The 26,288-nt window shown below is 42.1% G+C and overlaps 1 protein-coding gene and 1 non-coding gene across 2 annotated transcripts in view; both read right to left on the bottom strand.

Moving 5' to 3' along the window:
- Window positions 1-26,288, bottom strand: part of PITPNC1 (phosphatidylinositol transfer protein cytoplasmic 1) — a 208,045-nt gene that overhangs the window by 133,156 nt on the left and 48,601 nt on the right. The window lies entirely within an intron of this gene.
- On the bottom strand, window positions 24,492-24,594 carry LOC112480142. The gene has a single exon (XR_003046495.1). It is a non-coding gene; the product is annotated as a U6 spliceosomal RNA (small nuclear RNA).

Raw genomic sequence — 26,288 nt, 5'->3', positions numbered from 1 at the left:
AGCAGTACGGCAGAAATAAATGTTTGCACAGGAAGAAAGGTTTATATATGCAGTATATATGCAAATATATTCAGCAGTGCTTAACTCTGGGTGTCAGGTTTGTAATTATTTTTTAGGGGATCTGTATTTTACTCATTCTACAAGAAGATACATTGCTTTTGTATTAGAAAAACAAAGACTTATCCTTTATAATGATGGCTAGGTTGCTGCCACCACACCTTCCCCTTTCCAAACCCCACTCAAATACTTCAAGGTCAAACCCACCCTCCCCTATTTCCATAAGGATCTAAGGGCATCTGGCAAATTCAAAGCAGCACCTCCTCTTCAGACAGCTGGGGACTCTGAATTTTAATCTCGTCGATTCCTCTGCACCAGCGCTATTTCCACAGACGTATCAAATCAGGATTAGAAATACTGCATATCATTTGGTTGCTTCCTAAGTTATAGAGCATAGAACTTGAAAGCTGGAGAGTTAAAACTGGAGTTCTTAAAAGGCTGCAAATTTATTTCAGAGACTCGAAATGGAGGATACAGCAGCTGTGCTATTCATCTTTCCAGTGATGGGTTAAGAATATTTAAAATTCACAGTCAGTACTCTAGCCTCTCTGATTCCCAGAAACCGATGGGCTCTAACACTTGCCCAATCCGTGAGCTGGCTCTTCTGAGACATGGAGTGTTACTCATTGTGATCGCAGACTTCCTACTTAAGGAAGTGGGGCCTTGATCCTGGAAAATCTTATGTCCAACACTTGGACCTTAGGAAATATCTACATTAAAGAATGGTTACTGATATCACCATTGGAGTCTCCATTTAACAAAGGACTCCAAATACGACTGGATGCTTTAAAAACGAATTGTAAAATTATCTGTCACTATCTACTAAAGTGGACCATACTGATAGCCTATGACCCAACGGTTCAACTCCTGAGAATATAACCCAAAAAATGCACATATATGTTCACCAAAAGACACACAACAGAGTCCAGAACAGTGTTACTTGTAATAGCCCCCAAAAGGAAGCTACTCAAAGGCCCCCAAAAAGGAGAATAAACAAATTGTGGCATATTCACACTATACAGCAATAAGAACGATGAAGTACAATGATGTGGACACAGCTCACAGCCGAGTAGAAGGAACTTGACATGGAAACCACATACGACAGGATTCCACTTCTAGTAGTCCCCCTTATCGGTGGGAGCATAGGTTCCAAGACCCCCCAGTGGGTGCCTGAAATGGCACCTATACATACTACGCTTTTTCCTATATATACATACCTATGATAGAGTTCAATTTGTAAATCAGGCAGAGTAAGAGATTAACAAATAAAATAGAGTAACATACTGTAATAAAAATTATGTGAATGTTGTCTCTCTCTCTCTCTCTCTCTCAAAATATCTTATTTACTGTAAAATTACTTGAACACAAGCCCTGCGATACATCTGATCTGATAACCAAGACGGCTACTAACTGACTAACGGGCAGGGAGGATACACAGTGTGGAGACGCCGGACAAAGGGATGATTCAAGTCCGGGTAGGAACAGAGCGAAGCAGTGTGAGGTTCCACCATGCTCAGAAGGGTGTGCCATGTAAAACCTATGGGCTGCTTATTCCTGAAGTTTTCTGTTTAATATTTTTGGACTGCGGTTGACGAAGGTAACTGGAACCGTGGAAAGTCAAACCAAGATTAAGGAGGGATGACTGCAATGAAGTTCCAAGGGCATGAAACCCATCCATGGTGTCAGGAGTCAGGAGAGTCGTTATCCTGGAGTGGTGTGAAGACAGGAATGAGACACGAGGGAAGCTTCTGGGGTTTTGGTAACGTTTTATTTCTTGATCTGAGTGGTGGTTACTGTTTTGGTTTCCATACCGAATTACTATACACTTGGTTGCTTATTCGCTCAGCGTTCTGGGAGCCAGAAGTCAGAAATCAAGTTGTTGGCAGGGGCCAGGCTCCCTCTGAAGAATCTAGGGGACAATCTGCTTCTTGCCCTTCCAGCTTCTGGTGGCTCCAGCTGTTCTCTGTGGCCATATCGCTCCATTCGCTGCCTTCGTCTTCGCATGGCCTTCTCTCTGAGTGTCCTCTTCTGTCTCTTATAAGGACGCCTGTCATTAGATTTAGGGCCCACCCAGGATGCTCTCCTCTCAAGATGCTTAATCTAATTATTTCTCCAAAGATCCTTCTTCCAAGAAGATCATATTCACAGATCTCCAGAGACCACTCTCATTTGGGGGACCACCATTCAATCCACTATAGTTACCTGGGTGTGAAATTTTACCCAGCAATGCATGTAGGCACTTTTCCGGTTGTATGCTAGATATCCACAAGGAGTTTTTTTTTTAAAGTCAGCTTACAGCTTCTGGATATATACCTGTTATTCACCATGAGGCATCTTGCACACATCCAACAAAAAAAGGCATTTCAGTGGCTGCAATGGCAGTAAAGTTTTTGGCTTCTCACAACATCCCATCCCACATCTGATCTTAGTAGAATGTACAGAAACCTCGCAGCAACTCACATGTTTTTATTAAATAATTCCCCTCCACCCTCAAATGCCCAAAGTGGTGAAATCCTTTAACAAATTCCAAGCCAGGGACCATCAGAGAGTCTGGGCTCTGTACCGTATCAGCTCAGAGAACCATTCCAAGCCAGGGACCATCAGAGAGTCTGGGCTCTACCGTGTCAGCTCAGAGAACCAGGCTATAATTTTAGACAGATGTTAGTGAACTTGGGGAATCCTGGTGTGTGGACTTGGGTGCCTCCAACCCCAGATGGCAGGGGAAGCAGCCAGTGCTCCTTGCCCAGATGACCCAGAAAACGTTTCTTAATAAATCGTTCAGCATGACTCACACTGGCTCCCACATCTAGCAGATCTGGGTTACATCACTCGTGGTCCTCAGCATCCTGCGGGTTCCTGGGAACGCACTGCCCAGAGTCAAGTGCACCAGCTGCAGCAGCCGGCTGCATTCACACGCTTCTCTGCGTCATTCTGACGGCCACACGTTATGGGGCTGGCTCCGGCTCCCAGTTCCAGAGGCTGAGCCGGCCACCCGCCCCCCCAGGAGGCCACCTCCTCTCATTTTCCCATGGGCCTAAGAAGTCACCATGGAGGTAAAATTCCATGCCTGAAGGTGTCCAGGGCAGGGTCACGTTCTCTGGTTTTCTACACTAATAGCTCCTGGCAACATCATTCGACAGCACTGGCTGTATTAACCTAAAGAAGGGAAAAGCAAACACGAAAACCTGATTGGTTCACATTCCTCGAAAAGGATCGAGAAAGAGGGAAATAAGTGAATGCTTTGAAAGAATTCCCCAGAAGCAACACTGGCTTTAAAAAGCTTGCGGATGGTAGCAAGGAGGTGACAATTTTCATGAAGAAAGGGGCCTCTGATGTTCTGCTCCATCAGACCAGAATCCTGCTATGTGCTCTCCATCACTTACAATGTCCTCGACTCGCTCGCACGGTCTGCCCGGTGTGGCACTCCTGCTTCTTTTTATTAACTACAGATCCTTCGAGATCTTTATTTTGTATCCTCTCATTTACTGACCAAGAGTGCCCTGAGGCTGCTTCTGGGGCACCAGAAGCCCCAGTGGTGCTTGTGTGGAGGTTCTTTATCTCCCTGCTCGTTATTGCAAGGACATGGCGTAGTTCGCATTCACGGAACTATAAGCCCCTCTTGCTCCCCATCAACTGCACCTGTTCATTCAGAGCATGTTAGAGCTCTGTTGTATCCTCTCATTTACTGACCAAGAGTGCCCTGAGGCTGCTTCTGGGGCACCAGAAGCCCCAGTGGTGCTTGTGTGGAGGTTCTTTATCTCCCTGCTCGTTATTGCAAGGACATGGCGTAGTTTGCATTCATGGAACTATAAGCCCCTCTTGCTCCCCATCAACTGCACCTGTTCATTCAGAGCATGTTAGAGCTAGAGGAGACATTTTTTTTTTAAATCATTAATTTCATTCTTCTAAATGGTTTTCCAATCCATATTCTGATTCTTAAGCCAAGATTTAAAAAACAAAACAAAACAAAAAACAAAACACTGCGATCCTGACAACTTAAGTAATTCCTCATCCTGGTTAGATAATGATATACACAAGAGTATGACGCAGGTCCCCCATGCTTGGTTTCACGATTACATCATGCAGCCTCATTAATTAAAAAAAAAAAGTCTATTGAAAGTCTTTAAACTTGGGGCTGAGATTTACAAATCTGCAGATGTGTTTCAAAGAAATAACCAAAACAAGACAGAAAGAAAAGGACAGAGAAAATACTCATTCAGACATTTGCCTGGATGCACATTAGACTCACCTGGGGGCTTCCCAGAATTCTCATGCCCAGGTCTGACCTCAAATCAATTAACTCAGAATCTCTGGAGGTAGGGTCTGGATGTCGGTAAGCAACCAGGCGACTCCAGTGCAACAATCAACCTGGAGTGCCATTGATTTACCGGCATTTGGGCTTTAGTTTTCGAAAGAAGGAAAAGGAAAGAAAAAGAACAAGCAAAGGAGGAAGGAGGAGTCATTTCTATGATGTGACATTCAATTTACTGTCACCCTCTCTGGGCGTCAGGGGGCTAATCGGATGTAGGGCCAAACCAAGAAGGTCTACATTGGTGATCTCAGCCTGGGACAAGGACATTTTTCCGTACCGAGCCTGTGACCACAGAGGCCTGTGGGCTTCAAGGGGGTGGAGGAGGACAAGGCGGACGATCAAGTCCTCTCCTCTTAGGGTAGTTACAGATAATTATGACACTTCTTTTTTTAAAAAAAGGAACCCATTACCATATGATTCAGCAATTCCACTTTTTAGTATATGACCCAAAATATGGAAAGCAAGGACTCGGAAATATTTGCATACCCATGGTCATAGCTGCATTATTCACCACAGGCAAAAGGGAGAAGCAATACAGCCATCTTTCAACAGACAAACGGATAAAGAAAATGCGATATATACATAGAGTGGAATATGTTTTAGCCTGAAAAAGGAAGGGCATTCTGACACATGCTACAACATGGATGACCTCTGAGGACATTATGTTAAGTGAAATAAGCCAGTCACGGAAGGACAAATACTGTACGATGCCACTTACCTGAGGTCCCTAGAGGAGTCACATTCATAGAGACAGGAAGCAGGATGGTGGTTGGTGGGTGCTGGGGGAATGGGGAGCTATTGTTTGATGGGTACAGAGTTTCAGTGTTACAAGAGGAAGAGAATTCTGTGGATGGATGGTGGTGACGGTAGCACAGCAATGTGAATGTTTTTAATGCCACTGAACTGTACCCTTAAAGATGGTTAGGATGGTAAATTTTGTTATGTGTGTTTTACCACGATTTCAAAAAAATTTTTTAAAGTAGGGGAGAACCCAATGCGTGCCCCTCACTTATTTTTCTCTGGTGTTGGTGGAGGTTACTGAGGACAATCCCAAAGGTAGAGCATGTAATCTGCAAAATTGTGAAGACTGAGGTCTGTGACCAACATACCCCAGGCCACGGGCATCTATTTGGCAGGGCTGGCTGACTCAAGAAAGTTATAGAGCCTTGAAATTCCCCCAAGGTACTGTGAGGACTGGCCGGCAGGCCTTGCATTTCCTGTTACGTAACCAGGCTGCCAGCTTTCAAACACCATGAGGTGAATTTCGATGTGCTCCATGCCTGAGACAAGCCAGCTGATGAAATTCTCAAATAACTTTATCATGGAGCCTTTTTCTAATTGCCAAGCATAGTGATGCCACTTATTAGCTGAGAAATCTCAGGTTTTCTCTGTGATGGGACCACACAAACATATTTTGAAAGAGGGTCTTATCTTTCATCTTTTCCTTCCTTTTCACTTAGTATATTCTAGGGACAAAGAAAAATTTCAGCAAGGAGAAAATTCCGCCAGCAATGGCTCTTTTGAACTGCTCAGTAATCCAAAGCTTTCAAGTGAGTAAGTTTTCTCCTTTACTGGCACCCCTACGACAGAGAAGGAAAACATGACAGCTCCTCTCTGATCGGCGGTCCTAACCCTCTTCCTCAACCAGCAGTCCATGATGATCCTATACAGGGAATGACATTTGAAGATGTTTTCTAGGGGAAGTCGCTTAGGCCCTGGAGGCCGGTCCCCAAACCCATGTGTCTGAGCTCTGGCCCAGCATCTAAATAAACCTGTCACGCTCCCCTGGCTCATACCAGCAGCCCTAGAGCAGAATTCACACTGGCCTAGAAAGTCTGTCCCAGTGACTCACCATGAAGCCCAAAGTTTGGCAGCTGGAAAGATGTAAACTTTCTCTTTCTTAGAATTTGCGAATTAACAGTTCAGCCAGAAGCCAATCATTCAACATGAGTTGGATTAAGTACTTGGATATCCTTTTAATGAGTTCAGACAGACACAGAAATACACTTGCTTGCTTCTTTGACATAAAGTTTTGCAAAATAAAAGAAATTCCTCTAAATCTGAGCAATGACAGAAAAGGGGAGAGGTTCTTGGCCATGGCGGGCAAAGGAAATCTAATTTAAATGGTGTGACTTGTTTGTGATGAGTTCTAACCAGTGCTCATAGTTTATGGGGTTTTGAGAAAATATACAGATATTTAGAAATAAATTCCAAAATCTTCTTTAACAGAGAACATGCCATTTTTGGGATTCCAGGAGACATCCTGAAGGACAAGAGGGGATGAGGTTTCCTGGGCACTCCTAATACCCCCACTCCAACCCAACCCGCCCCAAACACATAAATATTTGTCAATCAATTATATACTTCATTACGTGTCTGGATTCAAATCAGAACCTCACCGCCTCCCCCGACCCTCACGTTTGCCCTATCTACCTGTCCTTAGATGAGAAGGAGAAGACCCCCTTGCTCATAAATGCCACTCTCATGCTTTGTGCTTTCTACAAGGCTCTCCAGAACTGCGACGTGGTCCCTGGAGCATGTGGACAGCAGCATCCCAGCTGTACGTCGGTACCCCCACTCTGTCATCTTCTCATTCGGTCTTTAGGTGCAGACATAAGGTTAGCAGAATGATATATAGCTACAGGAGGAGGAAGAAAAGGTGTATGTCCCAACATTACTCCTTAAAGGCACGCTAAACACTGTATGCCACTTAATAGCCTATTCCTTTCTTTGTCCATTAGAGAGAAGTCCACTCATGAAATACCACCATTAACACATATTATGTTCACTGTATATATAGTCTACCACTAAGTTAATATGCTATATTCCAAAAACACTGCCAAGACTCTAAGAATATTTTTTGGCACGTTGAAACAACAGAATGACCATAAATTATGTAAAGGGACAAATTTCTTAGTATATTTCAGACAAAAAATGAAATAAAAACCTGTAGCAACAGAATTTAGTGCTTAATAACTCTCACATGCTAAAGGTTTAGTTTAATCATTACGACTTTTGATATTTTATTTAATACATCTAGGAAGCATCACCAAAAGAATAATTTTCATATTGCTTCTAAATTTGATTAGAGTGGTTACATTTCTATGACAGAGTAACATTTGCAGGGCCATTCTTTAATACACAAGTTATTAAATCCCACAGTCCCTTAATCCACACTGCAGACTAATCTAATGCATTTAAGCCGTCCTTGAGAAGCCATCCCTCAGCATGTGGCTCGTGCAGTGTGATAGCTTTCGCTTTTCTGACCTAAGAAGTCATTTTTTTTCCCTCTTGACATCTTAAGAGTCATCTTTAATAATGTTTTTTCTGTCGTTCCAATGTCTCTCAACTCCTGACGATCCTGACTGACTTGGCAAGTCAGTTCTTCTCCCTCAGAAACACCCGTCAGCCACCGATGGCTCCCAGGCACATGGTCCAGCAAATATCCACTGTAAAACCCACAGAGCCAAATGAAAATCCTGACGCTTTCCAGCTGGCTCCACATTTCCCACTGTGCCCACGACAGATGCTTCCAGGAGCATGACAAGCAGGAAACTCACACATACATACATACACAAAGACGGTCTAGCCAAGTGCTTAGGTTAAGAACCTGGTGGCAACCGTCTCCCTACACCTTAGGTCAGTTACTGGGTTTCTCTGTGTCTCTGTTTCCCTGTTCGTAAGATGGGAATAGTAGATGTCTTTCACTTTCATCCACACAATGACCAAGAGTCAACAGCAATCCTAGTACTTGGGGTTGCATTTGAAGTTTTTATTACAATCTTTAGTCTGATTTCTCAGGGAGGTAGACTAATTTTCACAGGTCCAGACTAAGTGGCAAAGCAAGAACCAGCCAGTTCTAAATTAGGGTTCCCCTGCCTGAAATATTTTTCTCAGAACAAGGTCAGATGTAAATTAACGACAGCAGCCCCTAGAGAATTATACCGGCTTATGTTGTAACTGAACTAAAAATGAATTCTTTCATACAAAGTCAGGATGGTCCCAATTTAGAATAACAAATATTTCAACAAAGGCTTATGTTTTTAATCTAGAAAATCTTGACTGTAAATTATCTCCAGCTTAACAGAGATCTAATTAGGCGAAGCTAGAGAGGAAGAACTAACTCATGTGTCTATCACGTAGGCACCCATGTCGCAGGCAAGAAAACAGGATAAAGACACGGGTTAACAGGCATGAAGGGAGAATGGCTCTTCCATGACAACCAACAGTCTTGGCTACATTATAAAACTTCCTGCTCTTCAGTTATAAACAAAGCTGTGTTTTGAAAATTAAGATCTATATGCTTTTCAAAAAGAAAAACCACAGTTTGAAGTACTGAGTGCTCCCAGGCTATCTACCAACGTAAGCTGCTAGGCCTTGACTGAAAACTTCCCACTCTAACATTCTGCCCAGGTGGGTGGGTTGGGTAGGTGACAAATAGATGGATAGATGGATTTATAGACTTTGAAATAAAAAAACCTATAGGTCATAAAACATTTTCCAAAATATTTGTATTGATTAAACCAGAATCACAACCCCAACGAGACAACTCGTCTTAATGTTGATCAAAAAAGGGTAAGAAAATTATTTTAAATGACAGTACTGTTTTTCAGCTCTGTGATCACTCTTTACTAAGAAGGAAATATTTTTGTTGTCATTGTGAGATTTCAACTCTCAGTGCTCTGACTAATGGTTTTAAAAAAAGAAACTTTGAAATTCTTTATCTAGAGATGTTTTGGCTGTGAAACTTCCTTACAAAATTGGCCGCACGTCCAATTTCTGCCCCAAATGAGCTTATTATTATTAATGTGAATCAAGAAATGAACCTCGTCATCTCTGCAGATGTTGGGCTCTAAGGATGACTCCCTCACTCCCACTTCATCCCAGTGCCGACCCATCACTCCCATGGGTCAGGAGCTGGAAGAGTTCTGCCCTCTCCTCATGGAAGGTTCCCCTACCATGATGGAGAACAAGCTGGAGACCCCCAGAGGATTAACATCACCAGAGGCAAGGTGTAGGGCGGGGCCGGGCGACCAGAAGACTGAAGGTCAGACCCTTGGTTCTGAATTTTGCCACAAATGAACCACGTGACCTCAGCAAGTGACTTGATCTGCCCACATCTCAGTTCCTCATCTGCAAAAGAAGGCAGCGGGATCACCGAATATTTTAAGTTCTTCCCAGCTGTGGAAATGGTTATTTCTAAAATAAGCACTATTTGCAAAACAGCAATTTTCAAATCTGGGCCTCGTCTGCAATAATGTTTGCCTTATAGGGCTTCTGCAACTTGAATTTCCCAGAAAAAAAACCACCAAAGTACCAATTGGTTCTTGCTGTCCCCCTTCAAACATTTGGTTGCATCTCAGGGACTATCAGGGAGACAGCAAGTCACAGGCGTTTGGGCTCCAGAGGATTTTAAGGGACCATGTTTGGAGTGGATTGAAGAAGAGACCAAACTCCACTATATGACTTTTGAAGGTTTTATGTATAAAAACAGAACTTATTTATTTATTTTTTTGGTTTTACTAGCTTAAACTCTACAGACTTGAAAAATTTGATGCTAAGCAGAAGATATGCAAAACTGGACCCTACCGTAAAGATAATGTATCATATGATTACTAAAAATCTATCAAAGATAGAAAAATTTCTTTCCAAGGTTGAGGGAAAAAACCTTTATCTATAGTATACTTCTGGTTTACCTTCTGAGGTGGTCTAGAAATACCAGACTCAAGATAATCATATTTTAAAACGTTAAAACCATATTTTTTAAGGTGTACTTAAAAATAACTTATCCATTATTAAATCAAGAATGTCCTTTAAATTATAGCCCTTCCAAGATACTTTATGTTAAAGACCACTACAAATTTAACAAAGAATTACAACAAACAACAGCTAACTGAAGTTAATTAGAGTCTTAAATTATTGTTAGGTCAGCAGGACAATATGATTCAGTTCCTCTATGGCATAAAGGGAGGTCATGCTACCCTAAAATGACACGAAACACAAAGTTTTACTTTTTCCAAAGATCCAAGTAATCCTGGTAACTCAATGAAGCAGAATTACAAGCTTTTCAATTCACCTAAGCCATATTCCATGATCCTAGCCAATTTTCTCCTCTGCGTTTATCTGGCCACTCTTTTGGCCCTGTGCATATATGACTGAATTGTTATTGGTCCAGTTACTCTATGAGACTGTAAATCTCTTAAAGGCTGTATCCAAATTCTAAACCTTCTCTGCCTGCTTAGTTCCTAAAGAAAATGTCCTCCAAAGCCCTCTAACCCCAAACTCTATCCCTTTAAAAATGTCTTATATTATTTTTTTATTATACAGGTAATACATTTAGCAGAGACTGAAAGCTATCTGGAAAAATTCATTTTCTCCTTCCTCTGCAGCCTAGTGTTGTAGCTGGTCACACAGATGCCTATCAGGATTTTGTTTCCTGCCTGCCTTGCATTTGGATGTAGCCGTGTGACTGTGTCCCTGATAAGGCTGTGAGCAGAAGTAATTATGCCACTTTGGGACCACGGCCTCTTCCAAGGCCCTTCTTCCTCCTTGTGATGGCCCTCAGCCTTGACCATGTAGCAGGTGACAAGGCCCTGGGGAATAGAGGAGCTACAGGATGGAAGGAGCCTGGGTCCATGACAATCTGAATGGAACAAGGCCACCTGCGTGTATGGAACACCTACTCACCTCATACTGTTAAACGAGAGAGAAATTCATTTCTTTAAGTCTCAATGTCGTGGATCTCTTGGCAGCTTGGCCTTTTCCTATAACGAATACATGCATATTTACAGCTGAAAAGATGAGAAAATATGAGAAGCAGAAAAAAAGTCACCTGGATCCTACTATGCCTAGATAACTATTAATATTTTGGGGTAGTTCCTTCCAGACTTTTCTCTATGCCTACAAAAAAAACACATACACATATTTTCTACAGAAATAAAACCATGCTAGTTTATAGCTTCTCTCACTTAATATCACCTTCTATTTAATATACTGATATTTCTCTAAATAAAAAATACATATATAGCATTTTAATGGCGATACTATAATATCCTATTGCTAGATTTGTCAGAATTTATTTAACCAAGTTTTCACTATGGGATGTTTGGATTTTTTCCTTTAAAAAAATTCTATTATAAACAATATTGCAGAGAACATTCTTATACATAAACCTTTACCTGTCTGATTATTTTTTCCCCTAGACCTCTATTCTTAACATTATCTTCACAAACAAAGATGTTCCCTTTTCCTGGGTACCTGCATTAAGTCATACTGTCTGGTAGGTATTTGCAAGGTTACTTTCATTAATTATATTTTTGGACGAATTCCCATTCAGGTTTTGTCATCCATAGACAACCTGAAAAGTCAAACAAGGTTCCAGCTCCCCAGTCAGCACCCAAGATGAATAAATGACTCCCCTATGCAGTGCTATCAGCCAAACTCCCTCCCATAATGCAGCCCTGGTTAGTAATCTGCACAAAAAAGAAAAGCAGTAGTAGACCTTGCTTCCCGCTGACAAACCTTGATCTACATTTGTGTTGCCAATTACTTGTTCAACAAACCTGTTACTTTTTTGGAAATAATAAATAATTCAGGAAAAGTCATTTTGAATCCTCTGACATCTGTTGCTTGTATGACTCTGAATTATTCATCACTGAGCATAAACAGTATTAATTAAAGTACTGAGGCAAACCATTGAAATAGACGTGAATGCTGCAGAAGAAAATGCCTTTACTCAAAGCATACTTCCCCTGTCACTGACAAATATCTCAAAGAACACACACAATCAGTCCTTGGAATTTAAAGGAACCGGTACACTTAGAAATCAGAAGACAAGATATAAATGACAAACACTATTCATGTGTCCGGATTTATTTTTTGTCCTTCTCCTTCAGAAGAATCGTCATCTTTCATCTGGTCTCTTTTGGCACTTCACCGGGCTTGCCTTCAGTTCAGAGGAGTGTTGTGGCCTTTAAGGAGAAGTTTACTAACTGAGATTCAAAAGAATCGCAAGAATAAGCCCCAGTGGATCAAGTCATCAGGTGCTCGTTTGTAAACTGAGATTCAGATATATTAATGAGAGAGTTCCCCCCAAATTAAGGGTGGTTCAATTAATCTGGCTGCCACAGTCTGATCATTTATTTCCATGACGACTTTGGCACTTCCTTTTGACAAAGCGCTTTCTTGTGGTAATGAGCAAGAGAGAAAAACCTTGCAGTCTATTCCACATGAGCGGCTGTCGGCTAATTCTTCCCCAGTCTGCCTCTCGGCTCACTTAGAGTGATATTAGATTTAGTAACACCCTCCGCTGTAGAAGAGACTGTGGAACATGTGTTTTTAGAGGGGGAAGTGTGAGCATAAAGAAAATGTGTTAGAGTTTACAAAGCACTGTTGGTAAACAGATGCCTCCAAAGGTGAAGCAGGGGTGTCCAGGTACCTGGATTCCCAGGTACCAGAAGAAACAAGTCTCTCAGGAAAGGTGAGGTGAGGAGTCGCTGAGGAGGGCTTGAATCAGATTTCCAGAGAAGCCTATTCCTTTGTGTGGCTAATCCGGTGAATCGTTCATTGACACAGAGGTAACCCGGTCTGTTCCCTCCTCCCCGGACCAACTGCTGGGGTTGCTGTGGGCAACAGAGGAGAAACACTGGGGAGGAGAAGCGGGGAGGAGGGAGAAATACGAAGGAAAAACAACAGATTGGGGAAAGCCACAAACCCAGTTCGGGCAGTTTGGGGTCTTTTCATAAAACCTCTGAATTCAGAGTCATGACAAGCGTACTACTGGCAAGGTCTTCTTGCTGGTGGCAACTCATGAATGGCTTCTGCGCATAAATTAGCACTCAGGTCTCTCCAGATCGGACCCACAGAGACCTCCCGACGCTTCCAGAAAAAGGGACACAGAAACCCTCCACTTGCTTTTGAATCCTCTTTCAGTGACATCCTTTCAAGGGATTTCACAAATGGGGACAAGCCTCCCTTGTCTCTTCCAAGTTCGGTTTGTTGTGGCTTTGTTCCTGTGGGGAGGAAGGCTGGAAGGGGTACAGGACATGGTAGAGGCGAGCTTGGAGAACAGGAGAAATGAAAGCAGGAAAAACAGCTCTGTCCAGCTCAGGATGGCCCTTCATCAAAGGGGGTTTGTTGTTAAAAACAGCAGAGGAGGGGTGGGAAATAAACCAAGACTCTCAGTTTCCCAAAAAGAGGTCGAACAGGCACTTTTGTGTCTCTTTTGGGCACTGCCCAAAACGAAACTACAGATTTAGAAAAGATCACTCGTCTAGCATTGGATTTGAGAAACAAACTAAAAAAGACCTCTTTTAGGAAAACAACAGATGGACTCGCTGGGTAAGAGAGCCGCCCAGCTAAGAGGCCCCTCAACTTCAACCCGAGTCCAGCGAGGACGCAGCCTCGTTGTGATGCCACTTGCTTCCCAGCTGCCCACGCAGCCTTAAAATTTCATTCAAACATTCAGAAACAAACATTTACCCAGGACCTTTCATTTAGGGAAAAAAAAGAAAGAAAAAAAGGCACTGCCTCCCTTCTGTCCAACAAGCAGTGTCTAAGCTACAGGTAAAGAGAGAGTTTGGAGTTGAATACAACAAGTTGAACCTTTGCTCATTGGTGAAGCCGGCACTAACGAGCCATCACTCTCAACAAGAAGAGCCTGGAGGCAGCCCACAGACTGGAGTCTTGGTTTGGTGGCTACGCTATGACACACCCAGAAATTGGTGGTGGGGGTTGGGGGGTGGTATGGAAATCCGCTCTAACTGCTATCAGTTAGCAAGCCTTTTAGGGAGCACCTGGGTTCTCTTGTGGCTTCCATCTAAGAGGCACATGAAACCCACAGGGCAGGGGAAGCGAGGGCCCCGGATGGAGGCCACCCAAACCTTGAATGCTGCCTGAATGGCTAAAGATATAACAAAAACCGGCATCTTCAATAGAGAAACCAATGGGGCAACCTCAGAGACAACTCTCGGTTTTACCAAATTTCATAGTGCACAGGAATTAACCGGGAATCTTATTACAATGCAGATTCTGATTCAGAAGGTCTGGGACGGGGCCTGGAATTCTGCATTTCTGACAAGCTTCTGAATGATGCTATGCCGCTGGTCCACAGCCCACACGTTGAGTAGCAGCACTTCGGCCCAGACAGCGCATTAGAACACATCTGCTCTGAAAGGAACACCTATGAGCCAGCCCTTCCGCTGCTCAATTAAGTCAGTATATATGGCAGGGAGGCCAACCGCTGGGAATTTTCAAGTTTCCCAGGCGATTCTTACGGGCAGTCAGGGTTGAAAACCCACTGGCTGGACTAATTCCGGCGCTCGTTATCAACTAGGTACATGGACCCTGGAAACTTATTGCTGGGAATCTCAGTTTTGTATTAGGAAGGGGGATATGCTGGCCAAAATGGATTAGTATAGAAACAAATGTACAGTATTTGAAGGCACTTTGAAAGAAGATAAACTATAATGGCTATTTTATGTGATAGTGTCTTAGTTCCTTCAATTAGAGTGAGGAGTTAAGTGTCCCTGAATAATCAAATTCCATGAGTATGCTGCGTGCTAACTCTATCAAAGAGATTGTTTTTTAGTTAAGAGACTTCCCTGTTGTGCTGTTAAACTCCCCAAAGCCCAATGCGCTGGGACTCTAACTTTCTTAAATGACAACTGACTCATAAATGGATTTTAGGTCCCAGTGGCATCCCAGCCAGTACCTTAAAAAACCTCCTCGAATTATTTCAAATATGGATTTCTGGCACCCAGTGATGACTGAGGCTTGATCTGCGAAGCAAACTCACGATCCCTCCCCTTCCACCCCTCCCCTGTCCTGTCAACTCCAAGCTCCCGGGCACAAGGAAGGTCCTCTGCTGCCAACTTTCAACTTTCTGTGCAATAATAAACAAAGCTCCAAAGGACATCAGTTCTGCCAGCCGCCAACAGATGGCATCAGCGGTCGTGCAAGGTCGTTCGGCCTCAGCCTTGGCCTTGTTTCTTAATCTCTGTCATGTTTGCTATGTTTGAAATGCAGCGTCCTGTTAAAAACTTACTGAAGGTGAAAAAAAAATTAGGTCAAAATGCAAGTGTCTTTGGATAATAAAACGAGAAGTGTAGAGAAGCAAAAGCCCCCAACACCCCTGCTCTCTCAGGAAACAACCTTACCAGCAATCAGTGCGTGCCCGGCTGGGTAAGTGTCATGTTAGATTCAGAACCATCGGGCTTTCGGGAACTAACCTGTGAGAAGTGCTTCTATGTCTCCAACTGACATAACAATGAAAGTGCTTCTCACGGCCCACGCAGAAACCACACGGAAAGCAAAACAACCCTCCGCCATGAGGCAAGGCTATAACCACAGCAACGCTTTTCAGAACCAAAGACCCTCTGAGACCCAGAACTCCATTTCCTCCTGATTCATCTGGCTTGTGCGTTCAGAAACCAGCAGCTGTTCCCAAGAAGACAGGGCACCTTGCGACAACATCGTGTGCTCAAGCTAGGGGCAGCTTAGTTCTTTCCGCAGGAACAGGGTGAATGTCATCGTCTTAGTCTTTCGAAGGTAATGTTCAAATATCTTGTGGATGGCCAGAACTGTGTATATTATTTTAGATCAGGAGTTCTCAGCCAGGGGACTTTGCTTTCCGGGGGACATTTGGTGGCACTTCGTGGAGACGTTCTGGTGGTCACACTGGGGGAGAAGGGGAGGATGCTACTGGTATTTAGTGGGTAGAGGCTAGATACCCTACAATGCACAGGACAGCCCCCACGACAAAGAATTACCCAGTCCAAATGTCGATAGTGCCGAGGCTGAGAAACCCTGCTGTGGAGGCCAGGAATTTTGGCCAAGAAAATTGAAATTCCAAAAGTCAATTTCCCACTGTTGTCACAAAAAACATCTTGACTGAGAAGACAAAAGCTAATTAAATGGAACTCCCTCCTGACGTCAAAATCGGTCCTCCCAAGCTTTCTCCGTCCCTGTTTTTGAGAACAGAGTGTCCCTCATTTTTGCCAAGGCCTCCCCTTCTGGATCTCATTCTCCGGAACGTCGCTCCATCCACCATATCGTACTCTTCCTCAGCATCTACACTCTTCCTCACCACCTCCCTCTACCAAACTGATGGAGGCTGTTTCTCTATATTAACAAACAACTCTCACCCAGAGTACGACATAAATACCTATGAATCCGTGCTGATATAAACAAGTAACTAACCAAATAAATAAATGGAAGAGAAGGGGCGAATCTTCCTTGCGGAAGGTGTTCAAGTAATAAACATAGAAGGAAGGAGAAAATCACCAGTAGGAGGCTACGGTAATCATGGCTGCAGGCAGGATCATGTTGGAAGTTTTTAAAGGAGACACAGGATGCTTGCATTGCCTCAGAGCATCTCTCCAAAAGTATTAATTACTGGAGTGGTTTTAGCACAACTAAATGACCTTTCTTCAATTCTCCTCCCTCTAGCTTATTAATTCCCCTCCCCTTGAATGTGGGTAGGATTTAATTATTTCACTTCTAACGGACAGGGTATGTCCTGGGGACAGCTTTCTAGAATATCATCAGACTGACCTCTTTAGGGGTTTTATTCTTAGGTCATGAAGATATTTTGACACAGTATCCAAATGCAACACGTACCTGGGCGTGGCTGGCAGGTGGTTTTGCTTTTTTATGATTCTGAATTTTCCACCAAGATACAGAGCTGGTGTTCACCCTGAGTGATAACAGCTTGTAGAGCGAATCTGTTTGGGGCACAGGCAAAGCAAACCTCATGAAATTCCTACATGCTGATATCACAGGAGAATGAAACCTGGTTCCCAAATTCAGGATTTTGCAGGAGCCTTCCGATCATCAACACAGTCACTTCAAAAACCTCGGTGACAACATCCACTAAGTGAATACCCCAGTCACTCTAGGTCAGAGTAAAGATGAAAAAGTCACAACCGAAACTCACACCAATCTACACCTCCCTCCCTCGATCTTGTATAAGTTTAGAAAAAAACCTTTTCAGCTAAAATGGTAACAAAACTCAGGCTCAAGAAGAAATCAGATGGTCCTTAGCACCACAATGCCAGGTTATTATTTTGCAAAAAGTAGGGTCAAATCCCTGTTAATAGGAATACTTTTCTTCTTATAAGACTAGATTAGCTGCTGGGTTGTTTGAGGCAGAAAATTAATACTCACTGCTGAGGCCTATTTGCCTTTAGTTGACGCTAGAGGAAAGTGGTTGAAAGACAGATCAGGAATAAAGCATTCACCATCTCCTACCAAGCACTGGGGCCCACCGCTCCTCTTCAGAGCCAGAGAATCCTCAGCGAGATCCAGCTCAAGCCACAGGTGCCGAAAGGCACAGGCATCTGAGCTTCCCTTCCCCTGTGTCCAGGAGTGGAGTTTCTCAAGGGAGAGGCCTGAGGACACCGAGTGTGGAGGGCAAGAGGGGCCCTCTGGAAAGGGCACTTGGAGGACCGGAGAATAGTGTTAAAGGCGATGATTAGAAAAGGACCAACACCTATTCTATTTTCCTTGCTGTTCTGGGTGAGGCCACAGCACCCTGCCAGGATCCCTTTACCGAAGCACAAGTAGCTTTGAGTGTCAGCTGCTAATGGGTCCCATCTGCCCCCTAGTCCATAAACTTGCCTTCAGTCCCTGGGAGCCACTCCACCCAGGGGGGTTATACCTGCCCTGAGAGAGGCCCACAACCAATTAACGGTTCACACGGGAGAGGGGTCCTAAGGGCCAACTCTAGGGCGGAAGGACACTAGTTGTGATGCGGCTCATGCTCCCAAGCTCCCAAGCTCCTCAAGAACTCGGCTTCCCCCCTGCCCTGCCACCCTCGCCCTCCTCCACTCCCACACCATACATCATCTCCATGAGAATCCCTCAGCTCCTAAGGAACCTGACCCACGACACCAGGAGTTAAGCTCCGTGAAGCTCTGGGCGTGTTTGGGAGATCCTGGCAAAAGGACTCCCAGTTCAGGGGCTCCAGTGCTCCCCCGAAGACAGCTAGGCAGAGGGGACCCTGACTCAAGGCCAGCTGATGCCCCAGACAGCGGAGGTAAGGCTCAGTTCCCAGTTCTTCCTTATTCACATTGGAGAAAGGGCATCAGAAAGAGGGGCTCTGCCATACCTGGGTGACAGCTCTGTCTCCTAAAAAGACCCAACAACAAAAGGGTGATTTTACTAGTTCCTAGGCACCCTGTACCCAAGTTAGGAAAAACTCGGCATTGGCAAGACCCATCTCACAGATCACTCATGAGGCAAAAACGGTTACGTCATCCGTCAAGTCTTATCCAAGGAGGTATAGCAAGTCCTTGAATAACATTGTTTTTCGTTAGACAATAAGGTGTCGTTTCATTATAATAAGAAAAAAAATTGATTCCTGGCCAGGGCCACTGGCTGTGTGGAGTCGGCACATTCTCCCCACGTCTGCGTGGGTTCTCTCTGCGGACTCCGTTTGCCTCCCACGTCCTAAAGACGTGCCCTGGGTTAACTGGTGTGTCTCAGTTGTCCGGGTCCCAGCAGTAGTGGGGATGTGAGTGGCCCTGTGATGGAAGGGTGTCCTGTCCAGGCTGGGTTCTTGCCTTGCGCCCTGAGCTGCCAGGCGAGGCTGTGGCCACCCGCCACCCTGAACTGGAAATAAGCAGGTGTAAAAGCATGATCTTACTTGTTTTTATTCACCTTTCTGAAATGTATGTATAGCTCACATTTATTTCGATGTTTAATAGTAGAAGTGTTTTGGGACTTAGAAGTTTAGTGATGTTTTTGTAACCAGAAATAGGCCATAGAAACTTAAATCTTGTTTATATCCATTAGCTTGTGGTAAAACTGGTCTCCCTTTATGTCGTTTTACTTAAAGTCGAGAACCTATCTGACGACGTGAAGTGAGGACTTATAGTTAGATTTCGCGTTGGTGCGACCATCACAGCCCAGACTGTCCTTCAAGGCTGTTTCCTGACCACCGAATCAGCAGGCAACTCATTCCTTTACACACACTCTATTACCTTCTCCCCCATCCCTTTCTCGCTTCCCAATGATCCTCCTGAGGCTTCCTGGGGACACCTCCCCAAATCCTAATCTTAGGGTTGGCCTCTGGGGACCAGTCTAAGACAGATGTATGTCCAATAACATAAAATCTTAAAACCATAGTTCTGGAGGGAGTAGTCCTAGGGAATAGCCCAAGAATGCAAAGCCTACCTCTGTGATCCAGCCAGCAGTACCTGCTAAAGCACTTGATTCTTGGGCTAAGTAGCTTAAAAGCCAGAGAGTTGTAAAAGAATGGTCGAAAACAGCCTAAGAACTTTATACAACTTGTAACACTGTGCTTTCTTTGATGCAATTTTAAATCAGGTTTTTAAATTGGCTTTCATCAATCTTTGCCTGGTTTGCTATATTTCAGATGTTGAATTTAGGACGGTGTTCAAAGATTTTTATGGGTTCCAATTCCAATTTACCATTCTTCCTTTACTGACTTCCTTTTGGAGTTCACCAGCATATGAGTCCTTGAGGACCAAAAAAAGCCCAATGAATTAATCAAAGGAAAAATGTTCTGTTTCTCCCATTTAGAAATTCGTTGAAATATAGATGAAGTCCATCCTGAACAGCAGGACGTTCTGAGAAAGCCATCAGACTAAATGCCTTTATGAATAACTATTATGTTAGAAGCTCAAAAGATCTTACACCTCAGCCAGATGAATAATCAGGCCACCAAGGAACACAGGGGACAAAATGAACATAATGGTGTTCTATACATTTCTTCTCTGCTCATATGAACACTTAACAATATCTTGGCATTTTTACCACCATATACACTTTCAGGTAGCTTCTCCTGGTATCTCTGATGCTTCTTGACCCTAAGTCAAGGACTTCTGGAAGCTGCTTTTGTTTCCTCGGACCCCCAATGTGCTATGTGCAGTATGAAATAATTGCAGTATGAAGGCAACATCCTGCTTTACTTATAGGAACTGGTACTCTGGGCTCAGGGAATGTTGCCACAAATGCATGTTATGGAAATATATGCCACAAATTCATTTAAGAAAGTGATTAATCAGTATTAAAAATAAGTATGTGTATGTGTATGTGTATATATAAACATACATATATAACCCTAACCCAAATCAAGCTTTTGATTACCCCTACCTGTCAAATTACAAAGAGAGAAATATTATCAGTATTTATCCCTCTTTAGCTATTATAAACTGTTACTTGCTACGTACAGGTATTTATAAGCCTGAATTACTACAGGAGGCTTATGAGTTTAAAAAATACAAATGCTAAATATCAGTATTTTACTATATATGCATGTGTGCATATATAAACACAACTTACGTATTTTACAATTTTTTAGTAATCATACTAGTCTTTTTTTCCTGGAAATTTGCCAGTTAGGAAAATCATTACATCATGTAAATAATTTCCCTGGCCCCAACCCAATTGCATAAAAGCATTCTTTTTTCCAGCAAAATGTGTATTTGGAAAGTGCCTAGTATGTAGTGTTCTTCTCCAGATCATAATACCTGAAGCACACAACAGAAAAAAGAAAAAGGAAAATTGTAACTAAGCTCACCAATCCCAAACCATATTAACAGAACTTTTGTCATGATCAAAGGATCAAGCAAATGAACTTCAAAAATGAGAGCCACCAACCGCACAGTTATCTTTAAATTCAAGAGGTACGTTGTAAAAATAAATGGAACACAATCCAGGAAAGTAGTGGAAGAGAAGCCCCTTGAGAATGGTGATGGGTAGGAAGTCCAGAGATCCAGGTTATAATGCTCATTGTGCACCTGACTAGTTCTATGATGATGAGCGAAGTTATCAAAAACTTTCAGACTTCATATTCCTCATCTACAAAGTTAGAACACTGGATCACATGACCTAAAATCCATGCCAGTTCAAAATTCTAAGATGTTTAAGACAATCTCTTTAATACCTAAAGAGGCTTCGTGACACTGATCTTGACTCCCAAGGCTGCACCCTGGTTGTTGGAAAGATTTGGCTTTGTCACTCTCCGACACAACTGGATGGGTTTGGAGAAAAACAGGAAAGACGTCATGTGTGATACGCGTGTGGCCCCTGAAGAGAAAGGACACTCCCTGTTTCATTAATTCCCACAGGATGCTCAGTATCTTTCATCTAACACAGACCGGACCTACTCAGACACTGCCCCTACAGCTGTATATTATTAGTCTGTGCTGTTCTAGTGGGACTTATTGTCTATTTGATTCAAGGAGGAAGACTGTATCAGCATTTTCAAAATGGGAATATAAAATATGTTTTATTTCTAATTTGAGTAACTCAGAGTAGCAGTGGAATTGGCTCTTCTCATATACACGGTTTAAGGCAGGAAAAGGAAGGAGTTCTGAGCCCTAGAACACAAGCAGAGGCTAACCTCTACAAGAGAGTGCCCTGGCTGGGAGAACACCCTGCCACTTTAAACCGTTTATCCACCTCTAATGAACAATGGCAATCCAGAGGCTGACAGGGAAGGTATGGAAAAATCAATGAGCGCTCACTTTGATAGACAATTCTGGGTACAGAACACCTGCCACAGGTAATAAATCACTTCATTTAAGTTTATCTTTTTACCAGTGCACAGTGGATTATACCCATACATCACTTCGACCTCTCTTTTCTACCCTGTTGACAAGGATAAATTGAGAAGGATGGTGGGAAAACTGGGAAAAAGAAAGGAGGAAAACAGAAGAGCTCTGTTACTTGGTCTGTGTAGTAAAAGAAATTAATAATAATAATAATAATATAATAATAAAGCAATGTCATTGTTTTCTAAGCATCGGTTCTATTTATAAAATTTTATGGTGCTTCCTATACCAATGAAGTTACCTTAGGTTGGAAGATAAAGGTAGCTTTCTTTCCAAACCTCTCTGGATGTACTATATATCTACATAGTCTCAACAAAAATCTCAAACACTTGACTTTTCTAATAATGGGTGAATTTATGAGCTACAATCATGACAGTGCTTAGAAACTGGTGCCCCGCAAAGCCTTGAAACACAGAATTCGATATGGGAGTTCTGGTTCAGCAACATGGCAGCAGACTAAGATAATGCGGAGAAACAACTTCCACTACAAATACCTAGGAATGCTGGGTCAAATATAATGTGAGAAAGAAAGGGAAAAGCCAAGTAAAAGTATGTGAGCTGATGATTCTGAGGCTACTCTGGCAATTTATAAATTTGAGATTTTTAAAAGCCAAGTGGATAAAAGAAGTGGAACCTTGAGCTGCCAGGAGGCTGAGGGTTGAAAATAAAACCCCTGAGGAAAGGCAGGATCCTCATAGGGGTGTTTCCTCGGTGAAAAGGAAGACTAGCGGAGAAAAACTCATCCCTTGAAAAAGGAGTCCAAGAGGACAATTCTGTGTGTCTTTAGGCTCTGAGTAGGGAAAACAAAAACAAAAACAAAAAAACTCTCTCCTGAAAATTGTAAGACCCAGATCTGAGCCTTGAGCAGAGTGAACCAGGAAATGCCAAACTAAGAAATTAGCAGAAATGTTGGTGTCTCTGGGATCCCACTCCTGGGATCTCGAGAAGCAGCAATGCAACTTGTTCTGGAAGGACCTTGCTACCAGGCCACATAAGATCCCCACAGGAAAAAAAAAAATCCCCACTAAAAATCAGCTTATAAGAAAATTAAAAATTACAACATACCGTGAGCAGAAAACAAAACAAACAAGATTATTAGAGTTCCAGGAACTAGGGATAATAAAGTTACATTTTGAAAAAAGAGAATACAAAAATTTACAGGTTTAAAATTATTAAAGACATGAAAGTAAGAAATAAAATTCAGAGGAAAAACATATGGAAAAAAGTAATGGATTTAAAAATAAGCCAAAAAGAACTTCTGGAAATGAACATTATAATCACTGAAATTAAAAAGTCAATAAATAGGTTAAATAGCAGATTAGACACAAACGAAGAGAGAATTAAGTAAAATGAAAGACAGATTTGAGAAAATTACCAAAAGGTATCAGAGAGAGAAAAGAAGCACGAAAGAATAGCTAAGGGAATAGAGAGTACAATAAAAATGCCCATATGCATTTAATACAAGATCCAGATGATGAAAATAGACATGTGTTAGTTTACGTACACCAAGAAGCAAGTGCCAAGAAAGAATGTTGAGAAAAGTAGTAGATAAGGAGAACCTTCAGATCACGATACAGGTGTGACACAAATGTTAACACCTGTTTAATCTTTCTGGTGGGCACGCAGGTACGAGTTTCATGATTGTCTATACACTTTTATATATTTGAATTGTTTTTAAAATAAAAATGTTTTAATTTTTTAAATCCACGAACCCAATGACCAAGTAAAAATCTAAGACCACAATAAATAACAATATTCTCTCTCATATATACCGCTTGAGAGTATAAACTATGCAACTTTCATAGAGGACGATTTTGCAAGATACACCAAAAACTTTAAAAACGTAAATCCTTTTTAATCCCATGATGAAATTCTTATAATTTATCCCAAGGAATAATCAGAGATGTGTACAAATATGTATGTACTAGTTCACAGCCAAGTTACACCTAATGGTGAAAAATTCAGAACAACTTTAACGTCGTTGGGAATTGCTCTAGTAAATTTTAATGCATCTGTAATAACGATAGTATGCAGGCACTAAAATTCAGGTTATAGAAGAATATTAATGACAAATATTATATGAGTGAAAAAGATACAAAGCGGTCTCCATAGTGTGAGCTTATTTTTATTAAAAAATATGTGTGAGTGTGTGTATGTACACAGAGAATGGGCTACAAGGAAAAAGCGTAATGTGTTACTGATGTTTTATTGTGCTTTTCTGTGTTTTCCAGGTTTTCTGCAGGGAACATATGGTGTTTTGTAATTAGAAAAAAAAGCAATAATTATTTCTAAACTAAGTGGCGATAATAATTTCGGTTTATATTCTAAGGCCGGGGTCCACAAACTACATCCCACATTCCAAATCCAGTCTGCCACACATTTTTGTGCTGTCTGTGAGTTAAGAATGGTTTTACATTTTTATTTATTTTATTTTATTTTTTTAGAGGAGGAGTTGGGGAGGGAGTTAGAGGCTGGAAGGGCCTTCAATTGGATAAGGCATTTCCTTATCCAGCCTGTTTCTCCACCCATGGATATCAGAAAAGCAAAATATAGAACATCTCACGAATTTGCATGTCGTCCTTGCTCAGTGGCCACGCTAATCTTTTCTGTATTGTTCCAATTTTAGTATATGTGCTGCCATTCCAATTTTTATATATGGTTGGGGAAAATATCAAAAGAATAATAATATTTACGATATGTAATTCTAAATCTTGTATTTAATCTTTACAACAACTCTGTGAAGTAGGTACTATTACTCATAGACGAAGGACGAGAAGCTTCCAAATAGATATGTACATAGTTAAAGATCTCATAGTTACTGAGTCCTTGTGCTGGAATCCAAACCCAAGAAGTCTTACCCTAGCACCTCCATTCTTAATTTGCTTCCCCCACGTGAAAAGTTCTCCAACACTATGAGGGCGAATGCAGCCAGCACATTCTGGTGAATTCTCAGGATGGAAGGCCATGGTGTTTCGGGAAAGCCCCTTACAGAAATGTCTGCAGAACTGACAGAGAAAAGCAAGCAGGGAGAAGTGACAGGCAGTCACAACGCTGACGAAATCTCCCACACCTGAAACTCTGGAGTAACCAATAACCCAGATGATTCTCTCTACCAAGCTGTTCCACAAGCTCTGAGTCATTTAGAGATTGAGTTTCTTTTCTTCTTCTCTGGCCATATCTGTATTTTTTTATCCGTTACCTATCACCAAGGAATAACAGAAAAGAAAGTAAAACCTAGTTCAGTCAGTTTATAGCTTCTTAGAAACTGGCAAAAATGGTTCAAGAAAGAGATATGACTTTTGTATCATCTCTGAAGTTAATTTATCAAGTGTTCTTTATTACCAAAAATAACTGAGAACTCATACTAAGTATCAGTTTGTTCATTCATTCATTCATTCATTCATTCAATAAACTCTAAGTATTTACCATGTACCTTGTACAATGGCACTGTGCTAGATGGATCAGCCCTAGAACAGCTCACAGATTAGGAGATACATTCAATACAACACAAAATATCCTATTACAATAGAAAGCAGTTTGAAAAGACTACAGGGAGATACCACCACATACATACTCATTAGCATAGCTATAAATAAACGACAGATAATACCAAGTATTAGCAAGGATGTGGAGAAACCGAAACCCTTATACATTGCTGGTCAGAATACAAAACATAAATTGCACCCACCACTTTGGAAAACTTTTGAAGTTTCTTCAAAAGTTAAACATATACTTAGCATATGACCTAAAAATTCTAGTCCTAAGTAACTACCCAAGAGGAGGCAAACCTACACACCAAGACTTGTATACAAATGACCACAGCGGTATTTTCGGAATAGCCCCAAATCAAAAATGACCCAAATATTCATCAACTGGTAAGTGGGTAAACAAAATATGGTGTATCCACACAATGGAATATTACTTGGCCATAAAAAAGAACAAACTATTGACACATGGAACAACATGGATGAACTCAATAACAGCATGCTGAAAGAAGCCAGTCTCGAAAGGCTGCACACTGTATGATTTAATATGCGATTTCTAGAAAAGACCAAACTATAGAGGCAGAAAGCAGATCAGTGGGTACCTGAGATTGGGGTGAAAGCAAGACCTGACCGCAATCAAGCGTGCAGGGAACTTTTGGGGGTGATGTTAAGTTCTAAAACTGGATTGTGGGGATGGTTACACAAATGTATGGATTTACTAAAACTCATCGTATACTTTAAATGGATGAATTTGTGATATGCAAATAATACCTCTATAAAGCTGTTTAAAACAAAACTGTAGGACCTAATTGCTTGAGGTGGAGGAAAGAGTAGGGAAGCCTTCAAAAGAGAGAA

The sequence above is a fragment of the Pteropus alecto genome, unplaced genomic scaffold (genome assembly GCF_000325575.1).
Source record: "Pteropus alecto unplaced genomic scaffold, ASM32557v1 scaffold134, whole genome shotgun sequence".
Taxonomy (NCBI): domain Eukaryota; kingdom Metazoa; phylum Chordata; class Mammalia; order Chiroptera; family Pteropodidae; genus Pteropus; species Pteropus alecto.
Note: the sequence above shows the minus strand (reverse complement) of the source record. Positions and strands in the feature narration are given on the sequence as shown.